The 22,464-nt window shown below is 40.3% G+C and overlaps 1 protein-coding gene across 4 annotated transcripts in view; it reads left to right on the top strand.

Moving 5' to 3' along the window:
- Positions 1 to 22,464, top strand: part of NUP93 (nucleoporin 93) — an 83,301-nt gene that overhangs the window by 7,530 nt on the left and 53,307 nt on the right. The window lies entirely within an intron of this gene.

The raw sequence follows: 22,464 nt of genomic DNA, 5'->3' as shown, positions 1-22,464 counted from the left end.
TGGCTTTGTAAGCCCAAATTGCACAGGGATACATCTCCCTCATAGTTTTGAGACCTTTTTTTATGTCTGATTGGAAAAACACATGTGGAACCACTTGGCAATTTTGAGGTGTTGGAATAGGGGGCATTTAAATCAATATGGAAAAGAGGTGAGTATAGGTTTTTCTTTCACTGTATCTCAGATGTCATAACCTTGTCTTCATGGTAGACTGACTTTGCCATGTTTCGTATGCTTTACCAGTGTGATTTAATCTTGTAAATTTTCCTGTAGATCATCTCCCCAGGTGTCTTAGAAATTAACGTGACCCATCTATTTTTGCTTTATGGTAGTTGCCTGCCTTTGTAGAACATCTTTCTTCATGATGAAGAAATCTGTGGTATTCATTACTCAGTTAAGAGCTAGTTATGGAATTGATGTTGTGGGTTGCATTGAAGGTAACAGTCCGAATTACTGATTAATCATTTTGAAGCTTTTATTCTCTCTCCTTACTGGGAGATGGCTAAATTAGGAGTGTCAAAAGAGTTGTAAGCTTTTCTTTTTCGCAGAAGTAGCATGCCCTAAACTACTTAACTTCAGAAGGGAAAGGGAGGGAAGGGAGGCCTGTGAGGAGTTACCCCATTTTGTCTATGACACGTTTTATTTAAGCATTTGGTGCCGTCCATTTTGGGTTGACGGGCCCTTAGTCTAGTCTCAGTCTAGTGCTAGGAGGCCTGTGGCCTCCTCACTTCAGTCAGATTTACTTAATCCCGTATTTTCTAAGGACCATAGCCTTTCCAGCAGAAGCAGCGTGTGCCCCGGGTCCCGTAGCAAGGAGGTGTTTCCTTGCGGGGCAAGCAGTACTCCTCCGTGTCGGGGCTGCCTTCAGCCCTCTTGGGCTGGGAACACGACAGGGTGAGTATGTGTGTGAGAACCGAATACTCAGGGCACCTAACGTGTTTCTCAAATAGGTGATTTCTTCTTGTGCCTTCGCACCTCTTCACGTTCTGGCGATTCCTAGCGTATTTGGCTATCTTCTCTCACCCTCCCCAGATGATTTTACCCTCTTTTTCACTAAAAATTAGTGCACTCTGGAGACTTTATTTATTGCATGATCATAGAGTGAGAGCTCTAAACCACTGGCATTGTTCACTTTCTGTCTTTTCTCATTTTATTCCTTTGTTCCAATTTCTGATGTTGTTGTATTTTTTTATTGGTGATGTTAAACTTGGTTCATCTTCCTTGGCCCCCATTCTGTCTAGATTTTTTTCAAGAACTCTTTCTTTTTTTTTTTTTTTTTTTAGGTTTACTACTGCTGTTAATTCTTCTTTGATTTCTGGTGTTTTTCCTTTCTCCTTTAAGAGCAATCTTATTATAGATTCTTAAGCCCAGAAGCAGTGGAGCTCTTGGCTCTTTGGATTGAGCCGTGTGGCACATTTTATTTTATTTTACCGTTTACCTACATGTGAAAATGTGAAAGCTTTCTTCTTGCTTAATTATATCAGATCTCAAGGCCTTATCGTTTGATGTGGTGATTCTGGTATATTCTGGTGATGATCTCGGTATATTTTTATATCTCCAGTATAATATTTTTTTTTATGACCCATGTCAATATTTGAACATTTTTCATTAGAATGCATTTATTTCTTTAAAAAAGGAAGTGTTTAAGCTTGAATTCATGGCAGCTGACATTATGAACTAAGCTTGGTATAAACTATTAATTATTTAAATAAACATAAGCATATTTAGTTTTTAAACAAAAAAGAAGTGACAGATGAGATTTCTTAATTAGAAAAGTTTGAAGGATGTGGGAGGAAATTTTTTTTTTTTAAATATCTTGCCATCTGAAATGAAGAGATTTTCAGCCATGCTTAAACAAATTTGGTATCTGAGACCCTTGATTTCAACCCCAGGTGATTTCTGTGGGAACTGGGTACTTACCTTGCATAGGCATTCATGAAAGTTTCTTAAATATTGATCTGTTTGCATGTTTAGGTGCTGAAATGCCTCTGTGTAGCCATCATTTTCAGTCTGTCTTTTTGCTACCAAAGTTGATGATTTCTTTTGGTCTCACAGGAGACAATTTGAAATGCAGACAATTTGAAATGCAAACATTTTGAAATAATTTTGAAATACAAGCTGGATACTTTCTTCTTTATATAAGGCAGTTTAATTGACTGAACATTCTTATATGGTCTATTTCTCCTAGGATTCTAGTCCATCCTAGTGGAGCTTGACATGAAGCACATGTGTAAGCACGTGTGTAAATATCATCTAATAAATAAGAAATTTCTTATTCATTGTTTCCAAACTTAATAAAAAATGTTTAAGATTCTGAATAAATACTGTACTTTTTAAATGAGTTTCTATTGTGAATATAGATACAATTGTATCCTCCTATTACGGAAAAGCTTCAAATTTAGCATAAAAACAGTGGTTAACTGTAAATCAATGTGTTTAAATGGCCAAATCAGCCAATGAGATTCAGGCCTTCCTTTAGGAAAACAGCTAAAAAGTACAAATGAAAAGCAGGATTAAAATCAATAATTTAAATCAAAGTTCCCTGCTTGCTGTTTTGAATCATGATTAACACTGGTGATTTAATCAGTGATCACTTTAATTTAAATCTAACTACTCATGTCTGAGGCCTAACACATGTGTGCTTTGAATCTTAATTTTTTTTTGCAGGCCATGTGCAAAAAACATTCATAGTAAATTAGCTGAAACCAATTTGCAGTGGGAAGGTGCTCCATTTTTAGGTCACCTTGCACGCACGTGAGAACCATGGCAATCTTAAATGTTTTGTCGCTGTTTGGTTTGCAGTTACAGGTGTGAGGGTTTCTGTGTTGTTTTGCAGAACATCATCCTCTGCTCTGTCTGAGGGTATCTGCAGTCAAATCTCAAGCTCTCTGGCTGACGTCGGCAATGGTCTGTTTTCTGAAAGTAACTTGTTCAGAATGGGGACAAGTCTCTGCACTTACCTGTAGGTTCTGGTACGCAGTCATCAACAAGAGGATCTTGTCCTTTCAGAGTAGTTTTTTATTAAGGTTTCGTTGTTAGTTACCTAAGAGGACCTTCGTGTCACACATTACTGATTGTCCTTTAGCTAGGTCTGTTAACCAGGTAGGTCTTAAAATTATTTGATGCTTTAGATAAAGATGTGCTACAGAAGCTTCTTCCTATATTACTTTTTTTTATACCTTCTGATGATTATGTTGGGATTTGTTTTCATTCTTCCTAGCTTATTAGTTTCATAAATCTTCTTCAGGTTTGTTGTATTTTATTTTGGGCCAGATGTAGCTATCCCTTTATACTGTGTAGCATTTTCCCTCCATAAGTTTCTCCCACTGTATCCTGGAAGGCAGTGTGCAGAGTGATAAAAGGAAGGGACCTGGTTTATCGTTTTACAGGATTTTACTATTCCTCTGCTGTTACTCAGTATTTACACACGCATACTGGTAGGCTTTAATTCTGTGGATTGGGAAGCGCTGTTCTGTTCTGCATCAAGCCTGCAGCCTGCACTTTCAAACATTACCATTACTCTTTTTTTTTTAACCAACAAAAACTTCTTCCAAAATCCTTAATGAACTTGATTCACAGTTTATTGTCAGTATTGTAGGCTCAGCTGCCCTTTCTCAGTCCCGTCTTTTCCTGATGTCAACACTTCACTCACAAGCCTGTACAGTTTGCAGCAAATTTGTTTAGCCTTCAATCCCTTCTGAAAGTTATTTGTCATTTGTAGATTCTTAACACTTTAATTATTCTGGCATATGTCCTTCAGGTTTCAGTTTGAGCAGGTAGTGTTATCAATTCATAAAGAGGCTGAAACCTTTTTTCAGGTAAGCACCTGAAGCTGCAAGTCTGTGCGCTCTTCCTGTACAACTGCGGAGGGACTCTGCATTGGTACAGCCTGTGCGCACCACAGCGCAGGAGTAGGTGGTGCCTCTGGAGGTGAATATGGGCCCTTGTGCCAGAGGCATAGACCTAGTGCTTAGCCTTTGCTGACTGTTGCAGTTATGTGAAGGTTACAAATATGATTAAATCTTTATTGTATGAATTTTAGGTTTCTGCTGACTTTTAAGTTCTATCAAAGCTCTTACAGCGTGAAAATACTCCTTAGACTTCCTGCCACGTGCTCCCACATCGCTCCTTTGCATCCAGTGATTTCCCGACAGTTTGCTTGAGCTTCTCCAGGTTTCTTACCTAAAGTATTTACTTCTTATCTCTGTTCCTTCTTACGTTGCTCTCTATTCTAGCAGCCTGTATGTGGGCTGCAAAGAGAGATATGCTAAATCTAATCTCTCAAATGACAACAGACAGCACTGCAGAGGGAGAATTCCAGGAAACATCCTGTTTCTTCCAGGGAGAGTAAAACACAGCAAGAAAAATCAGAAGGGGGGAGCATCCTAGGGCATGAAGTCTCAGGACGCTGATGCGAGACATTCAGAAAGTGTTAAGAGAATCTAGGAATTCGCCTTAATAGAAGCCTCAGATTGGGTTAACAAGCAAGAGGGACTTTCTGTACAGAATCTCTTTTAAATGGTACTCCATAGTGCTGACTAAAAAGAAGTGCACCAAATTGCAGCTCAATTAATTATCTGAATTATTTATCAGTTGTAAAACGTAGATTGCTTGCACATAAAAGGGTTGGGAGTCCAGGAAATATCTCCCACTAGAGCAGTAGGCCGGGAAGACTATGAAAAAGATTTTAGGCTTGCCACTAAATTATAGGAATTTGTATTTTTCCTTTCTCCTTTCAAAGATTGTGTTCTTAAATTGCATGCAACACTACAAACACTTCTCGCAGCAAATCCAATTCATAACAATTCCTATGTCAAGAGTTTATAAAGATCAAGATTTTTTTAAATTGTCAAAAAGCCCTATTTTAGTAAAATATTTTCAAAGCTGAATATGGTAGTCAAGTGATTATTGATGTTCTTGATGCCATATTTAGCACATAAATACATGTTGGGTTTTTTTGTTTGTTTCTTTGTGGCTTTTAAATATCCCAGGTAAGGGTTGATCTTGCAAGCTGGTATCTCAAAGATGGAGTATATGTGTATAAACACAATACTGACATTCTGTTCAGAAAAGGTATTTCTTCACTCTTCCAAAGATGCAAACTGATGTCCTCTTCTTGTGAGCACTGTTGTAGCAGACCTCTCAGGTCCCAGTAATGGCAGCCAGAAGAGGAATTATTACAAGTATATGGAAAGGCTGCACTATTGTAACATGTGAGCTAGGACCTGGCTTTTGCACATGTGCTATTTGGTTTATGTGTGGATGTCAGCGAGGGGTTCGTGCTGCTCTAGTAAACTTGTTTGGGGTACCTGGTAAGGGTTAGTTGCAGGATCAAGGCCTGATTTATACCTACTAAGATAGTTCGACTGATTACAGTATAAGTTATGCTTTACTGTGTGCTTTGCACTTTGAACATGTCACGATGGCTTGATACTAGATTTAACCCCCTTGTATGCTTGTTTTGAAATGTCTAAGCCCGAAGTCATGGTGGTAATTTTAAGAAATGGTGTTGCTCTCACTTCTAAGGCTTGGTGCAGATCTGTGAAATGAATGCTAGAAACGGACACAAGTTCTCCTTGCACACATTGCTTATCTGCTTAGGAAGTTTGAGGTGAGAAGTCCTGGCTCCATTACACTTAAGGAAAATTTTGTTGAATTATCTCATCTGTACAACAGTTTCACCTTGGCCTTCTGATCCAGGCAGAACTGAAATTAAAGGTTGCATGCCAGGGTTTGGTTTTGATTTCTGGGTGTGGATGTTCAGAGTATTGACCGAGTAGCTCTCTGGACGTCCAGGTGCAGAAATAAGAGCTTTTATCTAAATGAGGGCAGAAGGTTAGACTGAAATCTGTCCAAGTGGCAACTGAGGCAGACTGAAATTAAGTATCTGGGATATTTTCAAGTTTTTCAGAGTACCGTAAACAGGCTTCGTATCAAAGGTGGCTTTGACTTCTGTTTTAGTGTTGGTAGAATCTGGGTCCCAGGATGCTCGCCCCAGCACTGCATGTTCTGTTTGTGTGTATGTATGCGTATGACTCATAATTTCAAAATGCTTACTCTGACATCAGGTACCGAAAGGGTGCGTTATTCAACCACTGAGCTCTTACTGCTGTTTTATATTACCATTTGTGATATACTTTGTGGTATCTGCTACAATAATACCAAAGCCTGTGGTAATCTACTAGAGTGTAACTAAAATCAGAGTTTATAAATGGAAATGCTGACACAACCTTAAAGGGGCAACCTCAAGTGCTGTTCACCATCCATTGTTTGCATTAGCTTAGCCTGAAAAATGCATTTTTCCTTTTGCAGATTTTGTCCTTTCCCATTTGCCAAACATTGATTTCTCCCCCCCAAGTCCTTCAGTTCTAATGGAGCTTGAAATTAAGGTGGCTTTATTTTTCTGTCGTTTCCTTGTTCACCCTAATCGATGATGCCAGCACAGCTGTGGGGACCTTTTAACCATTGCAGAGCCAGGACAGTGAATGCAAAAGGACAACCTTCTACCTTGAGTTTTTTTTTTAGGGTCTGTCGTTAGCTGTTGGTTTCTTTGCATTGCTGCAGTCCAAATGAAAAATATTATTTACGGTCATAGTTGTGAATTCTTCAAAAGCTATAGAAATCTCATGCTCCAAAAACAGCGCCAAAAATACCTCTCTACAAAGGTTCTCGGAAGTAATTTTTTCCCTCTCATTACTAGCGCATGCTAGTATCAAACCCTGCTATCTTCTTTGCCTAGGTTGTCTTACTGATTTCATTCAGGATTTGACCCTTAATGTATACATTCAGACACGTAAATCAAAAATATAAATATCCTGTTAATTAAATGTGGCCAGAGGCAGTTTTAACACAATTGAAGAAAGCGGTGATGTGGAATGAATATTTTGACATGCAGCAAATGGAGTTAAGGGATGTGGACCTTAGAAATACAAATTAGAGAAACTTCCTCATCTCATCTCTGACGTGTTTGCAAGTCTCCCTTCTTTTAGGTAACGTGTAACAGTTTTACATAAACCTCCAAAGGAAAACTGCAGCCTGTCTGTGGCTCTCTGCTGGGTGATGAGACTTGCAAGGGCTTCCGCAGCACGCAGCCTTGGCGAGGCAGCCGGGGGTTCAGTGGCCTGTCTGCCGCCTTCCTGATGCTGAGAGTCTCCCAGGGCCTCTCTGAATGAACAGGTTGGCCCAGAGCCTCCCAAGGCCTGCGCTGATCAAAGAATGTCCTGGGAAATGCCAAGGTGTGCGTAGACTGGGATGTGACTGGGGTTTAAGAGCACAGGCTTCTCTATTTCATAGCCAGCGTGTGGTTTTTGTTGTTTGGTTTTTTTGGGTTTTGTTTTGTTTTTAAGTAAAAAACCAACCAACCAAAACCCCCCAGAAACGCCAACCAACAAAAAAAAACCCCAAAAACAAACCAAAAAACCAAAGCAAAACCCCAAAAAGCTCCTTTTGGCATCAGGTAGGTGAGTGAGTAACACTGTACAAAAAGGGGTGGGGGGGATGGGAAGAGACACCCAAAACATTGGGAATGTGTTTGGGGTGTTATTTTTTTGCTTGTCACTTTCTCCCTCACATGCTTAGTTTACATCTAAGCAGCAGTTTTCTCTAGTTTTTGTTCCTGGTTTAATAGCTTGATTTAATAGTGCAGTTTTAAATTACCCTAGCCTTATTAGCCTTAAAAACACCACCCCACCCCCCCAAAACCCAAACCATAGCATATTTAAAGTAGAATACTCTATGGCATTTTGTTAGTTGGCCAGATTACAGTCCCTTAATAAATGCTGTGATACTGAATTATTTCAAATTTCTTTTGTTTGCTTGATTGCATGCTAACTGGAGTAATTATGTGGTGATCTTCCAGCTCATCATGGTTCTGATCATGGATTCCTAAGCCTAAGGGGTTAGGAACAGGGAGAGAAGAGACATGACCTGCCTTTCTCTTCCATCATGGGTAAACAAGAGAGTATGAAAGGGACATTTCAAAACTTTATGCTAATGCAAGGTCATGAGATGGAAAAATTGAGAACTCTTGTTCTAGTAGCTATGTTTATTGATCTATTTAAATTCTGCTATGTCCTGGCACATTTTATATTTCCTGTCTGCTTAATCCAGATATGTTCTTTGCATCTCAAAGAGGTACAACTGTAGACTTTTAATAAACATCTTAAAATAGAGGCCAGATTTTGAGTCGTAACACTTGACTTCATTTTCCCGCTTCCCCTTTTTTCCTCCTTACACTGCGTAGCTCTGCCCTTTGATGAAAATTGTTCCAATTCCTAATTGAATGTTAACTCGTACCCCTGTGAAGGGGCAAATAGGGTATAAAAGGCAGTTTGGAGATCACGTATCCAAAATGCAGCCTCTCCTGTACTGAGGTGTAGACATCTCTGCTTCTCTCAGTAGCATTGCGGGACCCTTTAAAACATCACACGTAGCTGAAACTTTAGAGCGAACCTTGGCTGGTGGGATACGATTATCCGAGTCAGAATTTCACCAAGACCCTGCTTGGACCAATGTTGCTATTGCAAGAAGTACTGTGTGATCATTAATGACTTTCAGGATCTGTGTTGCATCTTACCAGGAGGACGGCACTTCTGGCAACACGGTACCTCTTAATGTCACGCCGTCCCATTAATTTAGTGCTCGCTGAGGTCTTGTATTGACTACTGACCAAGACAGCGTGTGCTCAGCATGTGCAAATGAACTACTGGAATTAGTGTTTTTGTGGTGCTGGAAAAATTTAGTAGAACAGCTTCATCTCTGTGGTTATACAGATTGGTGAGAAGAAACAATGCTGAGATGCAAATTCTTGCCACCTGGCAATTTGCCACCTCCACGTATCATGTGATAGAGCAATTACTTGGCCTAAAGAGATGGTTTTATTTATTTGAGGCTCAAATGTAGCTTTTGCAAAGCACCACTCCATTTTGTTTTGTAAAACATTGATATTTCCATCAGTTTTGAAACCATTATGAAGAAAGCGTAGACTTTACAGGAGAGGATTTGGAGATTTCCAGTACCTTGATTATAGCTCTGAAATAAAAGATCTGCAGGGCTGTGCTGGAATTTAACAGTGGAACTGGTTATATGCAAAAATGAACCCAATTCATCTTTGTTGCATTTAAGGGGAAAAAAAATGTGAAAAACTAACACGAAGGTAAATTAGGTTTCTAAAATATTAACAGCATTTTGGGTAGTAACAGCATAAGACCACAGTTTGGAGTGTTGTGGTTTTTTTTTTTTCTTTTTAATGTATTTATTTTTGAAGTAATCTGATTCTTTCCTGAGTGGACCGTGGTATGTCCTTCTTGCCTCTATGGAAACTGGAAACGGAGTCTCTGGGCTTTGGGAAGCCCTGCTCATAGCCATGCAGAGGTCTTGCTGTGGGGGCTTTTCACAGATGGCAGAAGCTGTCAGCCCCAGCATTGTGGTCGGTTAATGGATTTAAGCTACAGGTTTAGGATTGAAAAATGAACGTTTACCTATTTAAGTAAGTATGGCTTTTCAATTCTTACTTCTGAAAAGGAGAAATAAAGGAAATTTCCCAACTGCAATAGGAAAAAAAGAACTCTATTCTTCAGTGAACTTTGCTGAAATGGGACAGAGCGGCTTGGAGCTGACCTATACAAAGAGAGGTGGGTTTCCTACCTTTCTCCTGAACTATTGTTTTTGCAGTTTTTTGTTAGTGTCTTTATTACTTAGGCATTGTCTTGATCATTTTTCTCAACTAATCCCTCATGGTGCTGTGAGCTATACAAAACAAATCACTCTCTCACAAGGGAAGTTTGTAACATGAGCAGGCCAGGATGTCCCACTGAACTTCTGTGGTCACAAACAGCATAAAGCCCTGGACACTTTCTTTCCAGCGAGGCTGTTCATCAAATCCATTAGAAAAACCAGCAGCTGCTGCAGCTCCCGACTCCCTCCCCTCCTTTCAAGCCCCCCTAATTTACTCAGGCCTCTTGACAGTGTTACTCCACTGATGAATTCCACCGGGGTTTATTACTAAACCATTTGCGTAATTTAGCAGTCTGGGAAAGGCCACAGGTATATTGTTGTGCATGCCCTCCTCTCCACTGTAGTAATTAGTCAGTTTGACTCCACATCCAAATTCTTAATCCTAGGCATTACCAAGCTTTGGTTTAAAATAGTCACTAACTAGTAAGTGTGTAAACTGTTTACTAATGCCTGGGCATCAAACTGTGGATGTACTTAAGCTGTATGGCAGCCTGAAAATTTGGCAGTTTGCAGAAGAAATGTTTGGGTTTTGTGTATGGATGTTTTTTAACTTTCCTTTTTGAAGTCAAAATGAATTCTTATTCCTGCCAAGATATGCTCCTGAAAGAAAGTTGCAGCCTTTTGAGCATGGACACATGTATTTGCTTCACTGATTTAGATTTTTGGCAGAACTTCTGTTCTTGCTGCTTCCTTTCTATTTTCTTTCCTGCCCTTTGTTTCTCATCTTTCTTCCAGTCTCATTTTTTTTTCTTACTCCAGTTGAATTTATTCCCTTTGCTTCCCTACTTTGGATTCACTTATTACCTCCTGCCCACTCTTCACTCAGGTCTGTGCTTTGACAATATTTTGGGTGCAAGAGGGTTATTTACTTTGAGCTAAATCATTAAACTCCTGTTTAAACAAAAAGCAGTTGTTGCGAAATGTTGGTTTTCTGTGCACATGGAAATGACTGGAAGAAGCTTAAGGAGGCGAGCTGGAAATTTTCTAGACTGTGTTATTTGTATCTCAGCAAACATGCAAGATGCATGGATCCAGAAAGGATCTGCTTATGCAGCATTTTGAGCCACAGCTAAGAATTTTTTAACTTAATTGGAACGGCATGCTTAATTGTTGCTTGGTAAAAATGGCTTGAGAAGGTTGGAGAGACTTAGTTTTAAAATAACTTTATAGAGAATAAAATAGCATGTTGCCAGCTTTTATGACTGCAGTGCAAGTCTCTGTGGACTGTCCTTTGCAAGCACCAATTTCTGGATTATGTGATATCTTCCATGTTTATTGTGGGGTGGAGGTGGGGAAGGGGAGAGAGGTTTTCTAACTTGTGTATTTTTGAGGGAGCAAAGGGAAGGCTTGCCAGTGTTACGTGACTGCTGCTCAGAGGCTAGTGAATGAGGAGATTGTGGTAAACACGTCAGTGCTTAATTTCAATTTCAGCAGCTTTATTAAACTTTTTTGAGTGGTTCAATTGGCTACCCTAGACTTGAATCAGAGAATTGGGATTAGCTGAAACTAAATTTGTCATAGTTGATTTATTAGATCAGATTTGGGACACATCTATTCAGTTGCCTTTATGTGCTTATGACTAGCACTGGCTAATTCAGAGGAGAAACACTGGCAAAGATGTTCATGAGGGTATCTGCTTGCTTTATGAGGCTTCACCCTGTTCTCTAGTGGTTAGAGATTGGTTAAAACCATGAAGCATGAGGCATAATAATTCTTTCCGCGATTTTTGTCTTAAACACAGCTCTAGATATTGTCAATATCCATATACATACTGAGTCAGTTTTTAATCCCGTTATGTTTTTGGCCTTGCCATCTTCCTGTGGTAGTAAGTTCCACAATTCAATTACAGATTGTGTAAAAATTTATTTCCTTCTATTGGTTTTGAGTTTGGCATCATTTAAACAGACATCCTTTCCTTGTTTTTCAGACCTGTATGAACTGGATTTCTGGATCTGCCCTTTCTAGATCACTTATTTTGGACTTTTAAAGTACCAGCTCTTATTTGGTTCCCTTTTTTAATGTTATCCATCCCAAAAGTGTTCCCATCTCATGTCGCATTAGGGGGTATACATGCTTTTGCTAATTCCTCAAATCATTCCTGCAGTTTTTCCTTTGAGGGTGGCTGTCCAGCTTATGCGGTGTTCTTGATAAAGCCACATCATTGTTTGGTTTCTCTGGTAATAAAGTTCAGTGTAGCCAAACTCAGTGTGAAAGGCAGAAGTAGCAATCTGTGAAGGATTTGATTTTAATCTCAGATAAGTGGGAGTGCACAGGTGGGGATACCATATAGTATCATGACAAATCTTTATCTCTAAATGTGTTTGCAAGCCAGTAGGATTCTTTGGGCCAGATTCTAATGTATGAGAAAAGACATTTCTGAAGAGAAGTGGGGGAGGAAATGGAGAGGGAAAAAAACCCCCACATTTCAAATAGATGAGTGGGAACCTGCATGTTATCTCCAGATCCTCTCAGCAGTAATTGATTTTGCCTGCTATGGTTACCATATAGTAACTCTGAAATGTTCATTATTTCTTTCCTCTCCTGCCCCAAGGCTTGTAACAGAAAATGGCTGTTTAGGATTTAAAGGATTTAAATCCTTTTACTCTGTCTGTTAAGTAGATACAAAAACCTAAAGGCTTTAATGAATCTGAAATAAGTACTAATTCAGTAGTCAAAAGACCCACCATGCCCATCTTGAGGTTCTAGTGAAAGCTAAATGGTGGAAGCTGGATGCAAAGACCCACCTCACTGTGGAATTACACATTTGGACACTGTACTGTGTTTGTTTTTTTTTTTTTTAATGGAGCTAACCCTGCTGTATTTCTCTTCTTAGTCCCTGTCTAGCTTGATTTAATTTTTCCAAGGTTAAAGATGGCTTTATCCTTCTTTATCCAGAAAATTTGCAGCTCGTTTCTAACGGTAAGAAGCTTGATTACTCAACAGATGCAGTGAATCAATATCGCTTCTCTTTGTTTTGCTATTTGACTTGAGGTTAATGTTTTGGCTTCATATTTGCTGGTAGGATGAAGTGCATGATAGTGCTGTACGTAATTAGTTAATGTGCTATGCTAAATGTTTTGTTGTTTGTCTGTGGTTTTGTACCCTTAGATGCCTTATTCTCTACTTTTTCTAATGTCCTCTTGACCCCTCCCCGCCCCCTCCCCCCCCCCGAGGAAAAACTTTGCATCTTCTCAATGGTTTCTGTTTTTAATAAGCTTATGATTTAGTGAATTACGGAAATAGGCACTCGAGGTGGACACCTCCGCTGGCTTGTTGCTGGAATGGGGGGGAGCTGAGCTGGGAAGGGACTACCATCAACTAGTTGTGTAAAATCTTTGGCTAAGAGTTGATCTGTAACTTGTCGCTCAGTTATATTCCTGTTAGTCACCGTAGCAGAATTGTTAACTCCTTTCCTTTTTTCCTCTGGGTTACTGTATTTGCTTGCTTTTTCCTTGCTTTGTCTGAGCCTTTTGCATTTTCTTTCAGAGGAATCTCTCCAGCATTTAAGGCGTGTTGTGCTGTGTCATTTGAAAGCTGTCAGAAGGCAGCTAGGAACCTCTAGGCCTTCTCCTGCCCCTTTGTTTATGGTAGGTTCACCGACTCAGCGGGGCAGTCCTCTGTGTGAGAAGAATCCGGGGCTTGCTCTGAAGGCTGGATGGTTCTTGCTGACATTTAGAGGTGGTGGGTTTGGGGAGGAAACATTACGTGTGAGTCCGTCCATCCCCAGGAATGCCAGAAATGGCATGCCTTTTGCAAAGCATCACCAGGAAAAAAGAAGCAAGTCTTGCTTTTCAGTCAGAAGTTATCCTTATGATAAATACCCAAAGCTAAGCTTTGTGGAGAAATAACATCCTTTGCAGCAGAATAGCAGAACAGATCTCCTTCCAGCAGTAGAATGAGCATCAGGGGATTGAATCTGCAGTCTGTCTTAAAGGGTAGGATTTAGTTGTTTGTCTCAATAGATCTATCTTCTCCTAGTTATAGGTTTGCTCTGTTTGTCTCACAAGATTGCTTCCTCAAACTCTTCTGCATTCATTGCCTGTTAAGAAATGCCTGTAACATTTTCTCTCTCTGAGATGAAATACTAATTTCCAGCCAATATATTATGTATTAGCAATGCATCCTGGCAACAAATGTTGCTTGAAACCACATATTCTGAGAGGAAGGTGGGAAGCACAATTCAAAGACTCATGTCGTTGCAGAGACGGCTCAGCAGAACATGTTGCATGTGGGAAGTGCCCCTGTGGATCCAGAGAAGGTTCATCTTGCCACCTCAGAGGAGTTTCTAAATCCATTGGTTTTATGCAGACCTTGGAGGTGGATCCTTTTGCTTTTAGCACCCCCGGTTGTTGTCATCTACAGGAAAGAACACACCTTGGCACTGGGATATGCAAATCCAGTGTTTGTCTTGTTGCAAGCATGCTGGATGGTTATGGCCATCTCATAGCAAGGAAGATGGTGGAAGCTTTTCCCCTGTTTCTCTAAAGCCCATACCCTTTAGTGAATATACTGTGCAGAAGATATTCTTTGCCTGGTCCATGCCGCATGTACCTCAGTTTGTAGGAGCAAGTGTTTTAACTGGTTTCTTGAAACAGAATTGTTCTCTGATACTTTACGTGAACCTTACCATGGAAACTTAGAAATCTAGAAAAGAGTCAGATGCTGAAGCAGGAGAAGGATGGCCACCACTTATAACGGAAATGGTTTTCACTGGCACTATTTTCTATGCTGATTAATTAATTTAAGCAAGTTAAACAGGCAAAGGCTCACTTTTGCACTGCATCTGGTGCAACAGTTACAATCTGGTTGTACATCCCACTGAAGAGTGTTGATAGCCAGGCAGGCCATGCCTTCACATCAGTGAGGCTCTTTTTCTAGTGTCAAAGGCAATGGCTTGCTTGATTTCATCCTTTTTCTAACTGAAGTTCCAGAGCTATAAATTGAAAACTACCATGTCCAGTATCCTGTCCCTCTCTGCCTTATATAAAATGCATGCAGTAGACAGTGAAATTGAATCGCTGTCACGTGTGACTGAAGAAAAGGGCTTTTTGTTTCTTTCACAATTTATTTTTCAGCAAGTGTTGCAATTTATTTTTGTAAGCTGAATGTGTAGTTAATGCGCTTCCTTGAGAAGCTGAGGAGTTCTGTCAAATGTGTGAATTCATGGAGGCTTTTGTTCTTGGGCAGGGTAGGTAGGACCTCAGAGTTTAAACATAACTCCTGAGCTTATTGATCTATTTTACTCCATTTGTTTTTTCCCATCTTGAAACAACCCTTTGCTACAGTTATAGCACCAGATCTTTGGGCTTGCTGTGTAGTATCGACTAATTATCTTTTTTAAAAAAAAAAAAAAGCACTTACACCTTCCAGAACAAATCGGGAGTGACACCAGATCAGCACCAGGAGAGACAACCTCCTCCTCTGATGGAGAGGTCTCCGCATCACACAGTAATGCTGCTCAGAGTAAGGCTGATGGCACCGAAAAGTACCAGATTTGAAAGGCTGAAGGACTGGCCTTTCTAGTACTATTTGTGAAAGCAGTGCAGTGTATTAATAAATTTAGCTTTCATCGATGGGCACAGCTTCATCGTCTACTGTCTACTTACTCAGACTGACAGTCTCGCAGCTGATTCCTTCTGACTCTTCTTTTCCAGGGCCATCATGAGTGTAAATGATTCAAGTGCAGCGCTGCCCTTCAAAGTGTTTGTGTGAACGCAGTGCTTTTTGATACACCATGCTACATTCTGACAGAGTAATCTTACCTGTGGGATCATCAGAGCTTCCTTTTGAATTAATACCAAAGATTTAGTTGCTTGTTACTTCTGATAGCCCAGCAAAACTAAAACTATTAAGGAAGAACTGTCTTTTGTTCCTTGCTTTTTGGTTTGGGTTTTTGTTTGTTTTTACTATTAATCTCTTGAAGGATTTGCATAGGTGCTGCTAGGAGCATCTGCTGAACAAGCTATTGCTACCAGTAGGAGAAGAAAAACTCTGCAGATGTCAGATGCTATGTCAAATTTCTGTGGTCTGTAGTTAGATGTGTTTATTACAAAAAAACTTAGTGATTCTTAGAATGTAAGTGTTATTGAAGTATCTTTTAACAGCTTTTAACTTTCTTTTCAAGAGAAACTTCAGCTCGTTTGGAGCACAATTACACTGGCAGGCCTAGAATAGCGAAGCACAGGGAAATGAAGGCTGAAGTAGGAGCAGGTTTTGCTAGTTGGTATTGAGTGTAACTGTGGAGATCTCAGGACTGGAATATCCAGCAGAGCTGCAAGTTCAGTGGATTGAATTGTTAGAGTGTGCAGCCAGATGGGGTATTGGCAGTGCACATCTGCACAGCTTCTACCTCCATTTACAGCAACTTCTATCTCATTGAATGTTGCATAGTTTAAAAGTAGGGGCTGGGCAGGGCAGCTCAGGTAATGACTAATAAAAGGAAAATGTTGCCCTACAATCTCATAATCATAACTTATATTAATGACTGGCATGATATTTTTTTCTATGTTAAGCTAAAACAATTAAGAGATTCAATTGCACATGGAATATCAAAATGCATTTGTCACTGTGCTTTGACTTAATGAGATTTATATTCAGATCTAAGCAAATGTATCCTCCATAGTTTGGAAGTGTCTAATGACAAATTGCGTCTTAAATTATTTTGTAGCACACATTGAGAGAACAGCTAAAATGGAGCCCAAGCTTTTAGCTTTTGAAGCCAGAGGTTATAAATGAGATATAAAAATGGAGAGTGTTCTGGAGTTTTGTTGTTTTTATTTGCTTTTATTGGGGGGAATTTAGAACAAGCCCTCATAAAGAGCCAAGGATATAGGATTTCAGCACTTCAGATTTATCCATTTGTACTTGCTGACTGAAAGCAGCACATTTGAAACAAACCAGCAAACTGCTGTCAGATCTGCTGTGGATGAGCAGGGAATGGGGTTTTTCCAGAGGTTCAGAGGTTCCACAGGACAGAAGGAAGAAGGGAATGTCTGTTACAAACTTTGAAAGCAAGCAGCTGAAATACGTTCCAAGAGTATTTTGGAGCAGGAGTGCCAGTTTAAATATTTATGCAGTGTTTTATTGCACTGATTCAAATATTGAATAGCGCCTGACCCTTGAATTTTTGGATCCTTGCCTGACTGGCACCCCATGATGGGTATATTTACTTAGAAAACAGCCTTCTGCGGCAGCTGTTTTTCAGTGCAGGAAATCGGGGAAAGCTGGATTTTGATCCAATTTTTGTCCAATTTTTTTCATGCTTGACTTTGAGTTCAAGAAATGCCTTCCCATGCATCAGTTTTTTCACCTGAAAAATAAAAGTTGCATTTACCACTGGCTCTCACAAGATTGTGAGATTCTGTAGTGGAAGCTTATACGGATGTTTTCCTTTTTACTATTTCCTCAGACCTCTTTATTGTTCACAGCCCTGATCAGTATTCAACAGCCTTTAACTGCCCTCCACCTTCCCTCCCTCAGATACCAGACCTTGTAAAAAAACAAGGTGGTTTGTCCCCATCGGTAGTTTTCTGGCTTGGCAGTGCTGAGCAGCACAGCCCTTGGCTGCCCCTGTGGCACAGTGACTGTCAGCAGAGCTCCTCTCCCCACCTGAAACAAGAAACTGAAGCTGTGCTGCGAACACCCGTCCGCTAGCAGCTCTGCTGCAACCACCCTTTCATTGTAAAGACACCTGCAGTGACTATCACCAGTCTGGGCTGGAGATCTTCAGCTCCTCTGAGCTGAAATTATGCTAAGACTGCTATTAGTTGCTGCCCTGAGCTGGAAGTGTGGCCGTGCATCTCTTTAAGCTGGTATTTGGTTAGAGTCATAGGCTAAAAGTTGAGTCAATACAGCTACTGCCTGCTACCCAATGTAATCATTTTATGCAGCAGTATTTTGTAGTGTGGCAACTCTCGCTTGAGATGGATTATTTAGGATGTGCCTGATTGTAGAGAAAGTGAGATGAAGCCGCAAAACCTAATGTTCAGAGGTCTGGCCTAGCCTGTGGCTGGACACATACCCAGCTGCTGAGCTTGGATCGTGCACCCGGGAACTGCTCTGCGATCTATGAGGACTTGTGTATTCCTGTTCCTTGGCTGCTAGGCTTGCAGCGTTGGGTCCTCTTGCAGAGCTCAAGGTGCAGATGCCCCGACTTCAAAACAGAAGCAAAAAGTCTTTCCAAATTTTCAGCCTTGCCGTGTGCTTGTTTATAACTGAATCCCCAGGGATGCAAGATAGTTTTAGCAAATAAACGTAAGGGATCTGTGGAGGGATTTCTGAAACAATCATTCTCTGTTTCCCTCTGTGTATTTGCAGACTCTGAGAAGAAAATGGGAGAATTCGGTTGGCTTGTTTACCCAAGCTATTACGCTGGCTTAACTGTTCCATGATGAAGTTCCATTTCAGTACTGAGCTTAACTAGGCTGTGGAGATAAAAATGATCAATTTGATTGGTTTTTTCCTCCTGTTTTTACACTCGCATTTCACAGGATTGGATCAATGGCTGCCACCATTTCTTCCTGAAAAACAGGCTTACGCTGAACCTTTCTGCGGACATACACAGCTGCTCCAAGCGTCCATAAACTGTGGGGTTTTTTCTGCTGTTCAGAAATATAGCAGTGGCTCAGCATTATGGCCATGGCTTAAAATGGGAAGCCAGAGTTAACTAAATTTAAAGCATTTGTTCTATTGCAGACCAATACTGCCTGATGCTTGCACTTTCCAGAGGGTGTCCGACTCTCGTACTCTGCAGAGCTTGCCTTTGGCTTCATTTGATCAAATGGATAGAATACATTGAGAGGGGACATACAGGACTGATGCTGTGCAGGCAATTAAAATCTATGAATTGGATTAAAACCCAAATGTTAGTATACTTTGATGCGATTCTTTTTTGTTTTCTTTTGACTGAGATGCTTTTTGGAGATAAAGTTGGAACCAGGCTCCTAATCTGCAGTTGCTTGGGGCTTAACTGTTTGAGGCTTCTTTATTTTGCTGCTCTTACCTATTGACCTGCTTGATTAATTTTGTGTCTGAACTTCTGTCCTTTCTATTCCCGACTTTTCTACCCTGTCAGTACACAGTTGAAAAAAATCTGTGCAGTCCAGAGGACCAATTAGGTCTAGACTTTAAGAAAAATGCTTGGTGGCTGTGCAATAATATGTACTTCATTTCTTGCTTCAAGACTCTCTTCTTTATTTTTTTTTATTTAGAGCTGAGCTTGACGAAGAAGGATGAGGCCAGAGGCAGTTATAAAGGGTGCATTGTATTTTTACTGTAATACTGAAGTATTGATTGTTGACTTATTGGTAGGCTTAATGCACAACCATTTCCTTAGCGTTTGAATGTCCATTAAAATGTTGGCTTGGTGCCAGAATGTTGAAATCCTGCATTTCATAATATAATTTGGTGATCCAAAAGTACTAATGTGGTTTGGATTTAAAAAAAAAAAGATAAATAGGCAAGTCTTGAGCTTCCTTGGTTTTTTGTATTTGTTAACCTTTACATACTGAAATGAACCTCTGAAGCAGGAGATGCTGAAAAGAAGACGGAGGCAGGCAGGAATCCTGATGTTTTGAGGTTTGTGCCTCTTAAAATTTTCCACCTTTTATCTTTGAGACGCCCAGTGCTTGCTGAGCTGCTGATGGACATTCAGGGATGCAGAATAGTATTACTGACTCTTTAATTCATTAGTTTAAAACTAGTCATTGTTTTTTCTAGAGGAAAGTTTTGTTTGTATTGCTTCACAAGTGTGTTGCGTGTTAGTAGCACTGCCCATAAAAACATGCCTGTTGTCATCTTGTAATTCTTCTCAGATGTGAGATAGGGCTTCCTCTCTCTTCCCAGCAGCACCATCAACAATCTGTGCTCAGTTCCCAGGGGTGCTTCCCTGTATTGTGTAATGGTACGTGTTCCACTTGGTCCCCTCTGCTCAAGTCTCAGGGCCATGCTACTAACTGGACAGCTTTCTAGCTTGTAGAAAAGGCTGCATCAGGTTTTGAAGAGGAAGGGTGGAAGGCTCTTGTACAGGAACACTATTTGTGCAAAGCAGCTGTCCTGATTGCGGTGGTGGCTTTTTTTGTATTGGTAAGGTAGACAGGGTGGAAACTTGAATTGCTATGAATTCATTCGTCACTGCAGTCAGCCACCAGTTACCCCAAGCCCTTCCTTTCTAATTGCTCTCTGGAACAGGTGCTCCTTTAGGTACATCTGAAGTTTTCTGTCTGCCACTTCTCTGTCCTCTTCTGTCTCCCTTTTAGAGAAACACAAACTTTCACAAAACAAAAAAGATTAAGCTTGCTTTGCTTTATGCATGTCTCTGGTTTTGAGTGGTGACATGAACACGCTTTTGGTGGAAAATGACATTATTTTGGCCATCTGGTTCTATCAGGTAGTATTGCTGTTTGTTACAACCTGCCATGAAGAACAATAACTACACAAAGCCTAAATACTTCATTACAGCTAAAAACAAGTACTGGAAATTAAGGGAGACTGAAACAGCTTTCTGCTCTACCAAATGTGAGGGGAAACACTTGACAAAAGGTGAGGAGCCAAGAGTTTGCCCTCTGGCTACTGTCCTGAGTGTTATTTAATCTTTCTCACTCAGACTTGTAGCCAAGACTTGCTGCAGTCCCTTTCCCGTCATTTCAGCTTTCCATTAAATAATAAGACTTTGTAAGGTAGGGTCATTGCCTGTTAGAGTCTATCTTTTTAAAAGAAATCAGTATGATACTTTTGCCAAAAAAAGAGATGGTTTTCTCTCACTGGGAAGTAGTAGCAGTTGCTCCATCTCTGAAGCAAATACCAGTGTGAGTGGTACGATTACCCAAATGAAGCTTGTGCTAGTATTTGTATTTAAAATCGACTTTTTTTCTGCCATGGATTATTTTGGGCTTAGTGTTTCTTTCCACACCCATCTGACCTTCTCCAATTCCCTGTTTCAGTAGTCTGCCAAATCTGATCATTCTGTGCAAAGGCAGCCATCGTTGTTGTTCAGCTGTCTTTCCAAAACATACAAAGATGCTGGAGAAAAACTTTCAGATTTTTTTTTTTTCCCCTATGGAGTTCATATCCATTCCATTACTGTGGTTGGTCTGTGGAATTTTATGGTGACTTCTAAATATTTTGAGTTTGAGTGACAGATGATGAAGCAATTTGGAAATGAGTCTCTTCTCTTTCGTACTAACTGAGAAAGAGAGAACCTAACGAGCTACTTTGGATTTTCAGCTCATCTTTGTGTGGAGTACAACACAATTTCTAAGCACTCGTATTCACTTTCCATGGACTCCTGCATGGCATGGTCCCTGCTTACCTGACTTAATCAGAGTTTAGCTTTAAAAGGTAGAGAAGGAAGGACGTTACCGTATAGCAATTTAATTTACACTGTGGCAACAACTATTTATAGACTTTAAATAATTGCAATGCCAATTTAAGTTGCCCTGTTCCACTTTTTTAGATACTATCAATTGCAAGAGATGATAAACTCCCTCTCTACAGGAGGGTGAATTAATAGGTGTCCCAGTAGGCCTGGAAGGGGCAGGATTTGATTGCATTCCTCAAACGCTTAACACCTAAGGCTCTCAAATTAGATAGCAAAGTGAGTCTGTTGAAAGAACATGTGGACTTGCAAGAAGGGCCCTTGCTGATAATGGAGGACCCTAGGGAAAATGCATTTTGGGTAGTATTAAACTTCAGCAGCTGAAAGATCTTGTTTGGAGCAAATATTAACAAAGTTTTTTCTTTAGAAAGGAAATCAAGTATTCTTTATCTTTGCCTCCAGCATGCCCTTACTTCCAATAAATATACACAGGAATTAATGTTACTTGCAAGACCCTGGTTCAGTAATAGTACGTGAATAATATGTTACATCATAATTGATTACCAACTATGCAAAATATGCATTGATGTGTTTTATTATCTCCATGCTACTGAAACTGCTGGTCCACAAGGAAGTGTTTGCTTAACGAATAGTATACGGAGAGTGGTTTGATCCAAACTCCAAGGAAATACTTCTGTCTCATTGTGCCCCGTAATAGTGAGAAGGAAATTGCTTCATTGGGTGTCCATATATTATACAGCGTGGTGCAGCAGTAGAGCTACAATTCCCTGTGAAGACGGATGGGAGACACCTAAGTTTTGCTCGATGACTAAAGTTAAAAGCAGCTGCATTACTGGATGTACCTCCTGAGTGCTAGATGCTGTGTTTACTACTTTTCATTAGTGAAATGTATGTTTTGGAATCCTGTCTGCCCTTCCATCTTCTGGAATGATCTTCTGCAGTAAGGCATCTGGTAACGTGCATGCCTGAGCCTGCAATGCTGCAAGATCTCTAGTGACAATTGGAGCCTCTTCTGATCAGTGTTGGGGAAAAGGCTAAATGATACTTGGTGGGTCTGTTTTTCATGAACATGTAAGTTATATGAAGTTAATGAATCAAAGTAATTTTACTGGAAGATTCACTGACAAAATAATTCCCTTGAAACCTGCAATGTGATTTTTATGCTTGTTTATAGACGTTAAGTGGATATCTTTAAGTGCAGTAGCTGATTGTATGTATCCAGCAGCAAACAATAAGCACACTAAGGTAGAGAGTCACAACTGAAAGAAATAACTTATCCATTTTGAGCAAATGGAGCAGTGCAGCCTTCACGCTTCTGCAGTGACTGTGGGGACAGGCGCTTGCTCTGCGGGTACCCCCGGAAGCCCCGACTGTTCCTGTGGGCCTGGGACAGAACG

The sequence above is a fragment of the Calonectris borealis genome, chromosome 12 (assembly GCF_964195595.1).
Source record: "Calonectris borealis chromosome 12, bCalBor7.hap1.2, whole genome shotgun sequence".
Taxonomy (NCBI): Eukaryota; Metazoa; Chordata; class Aves; order Procellariiformes; family Procellariidae; genus Calonectris; species Calonectris borealis.
Note: the sequence above shows the minus strand (reverse complement) of the source record. Positions and strands in the feature narration are given on the sequence as shown.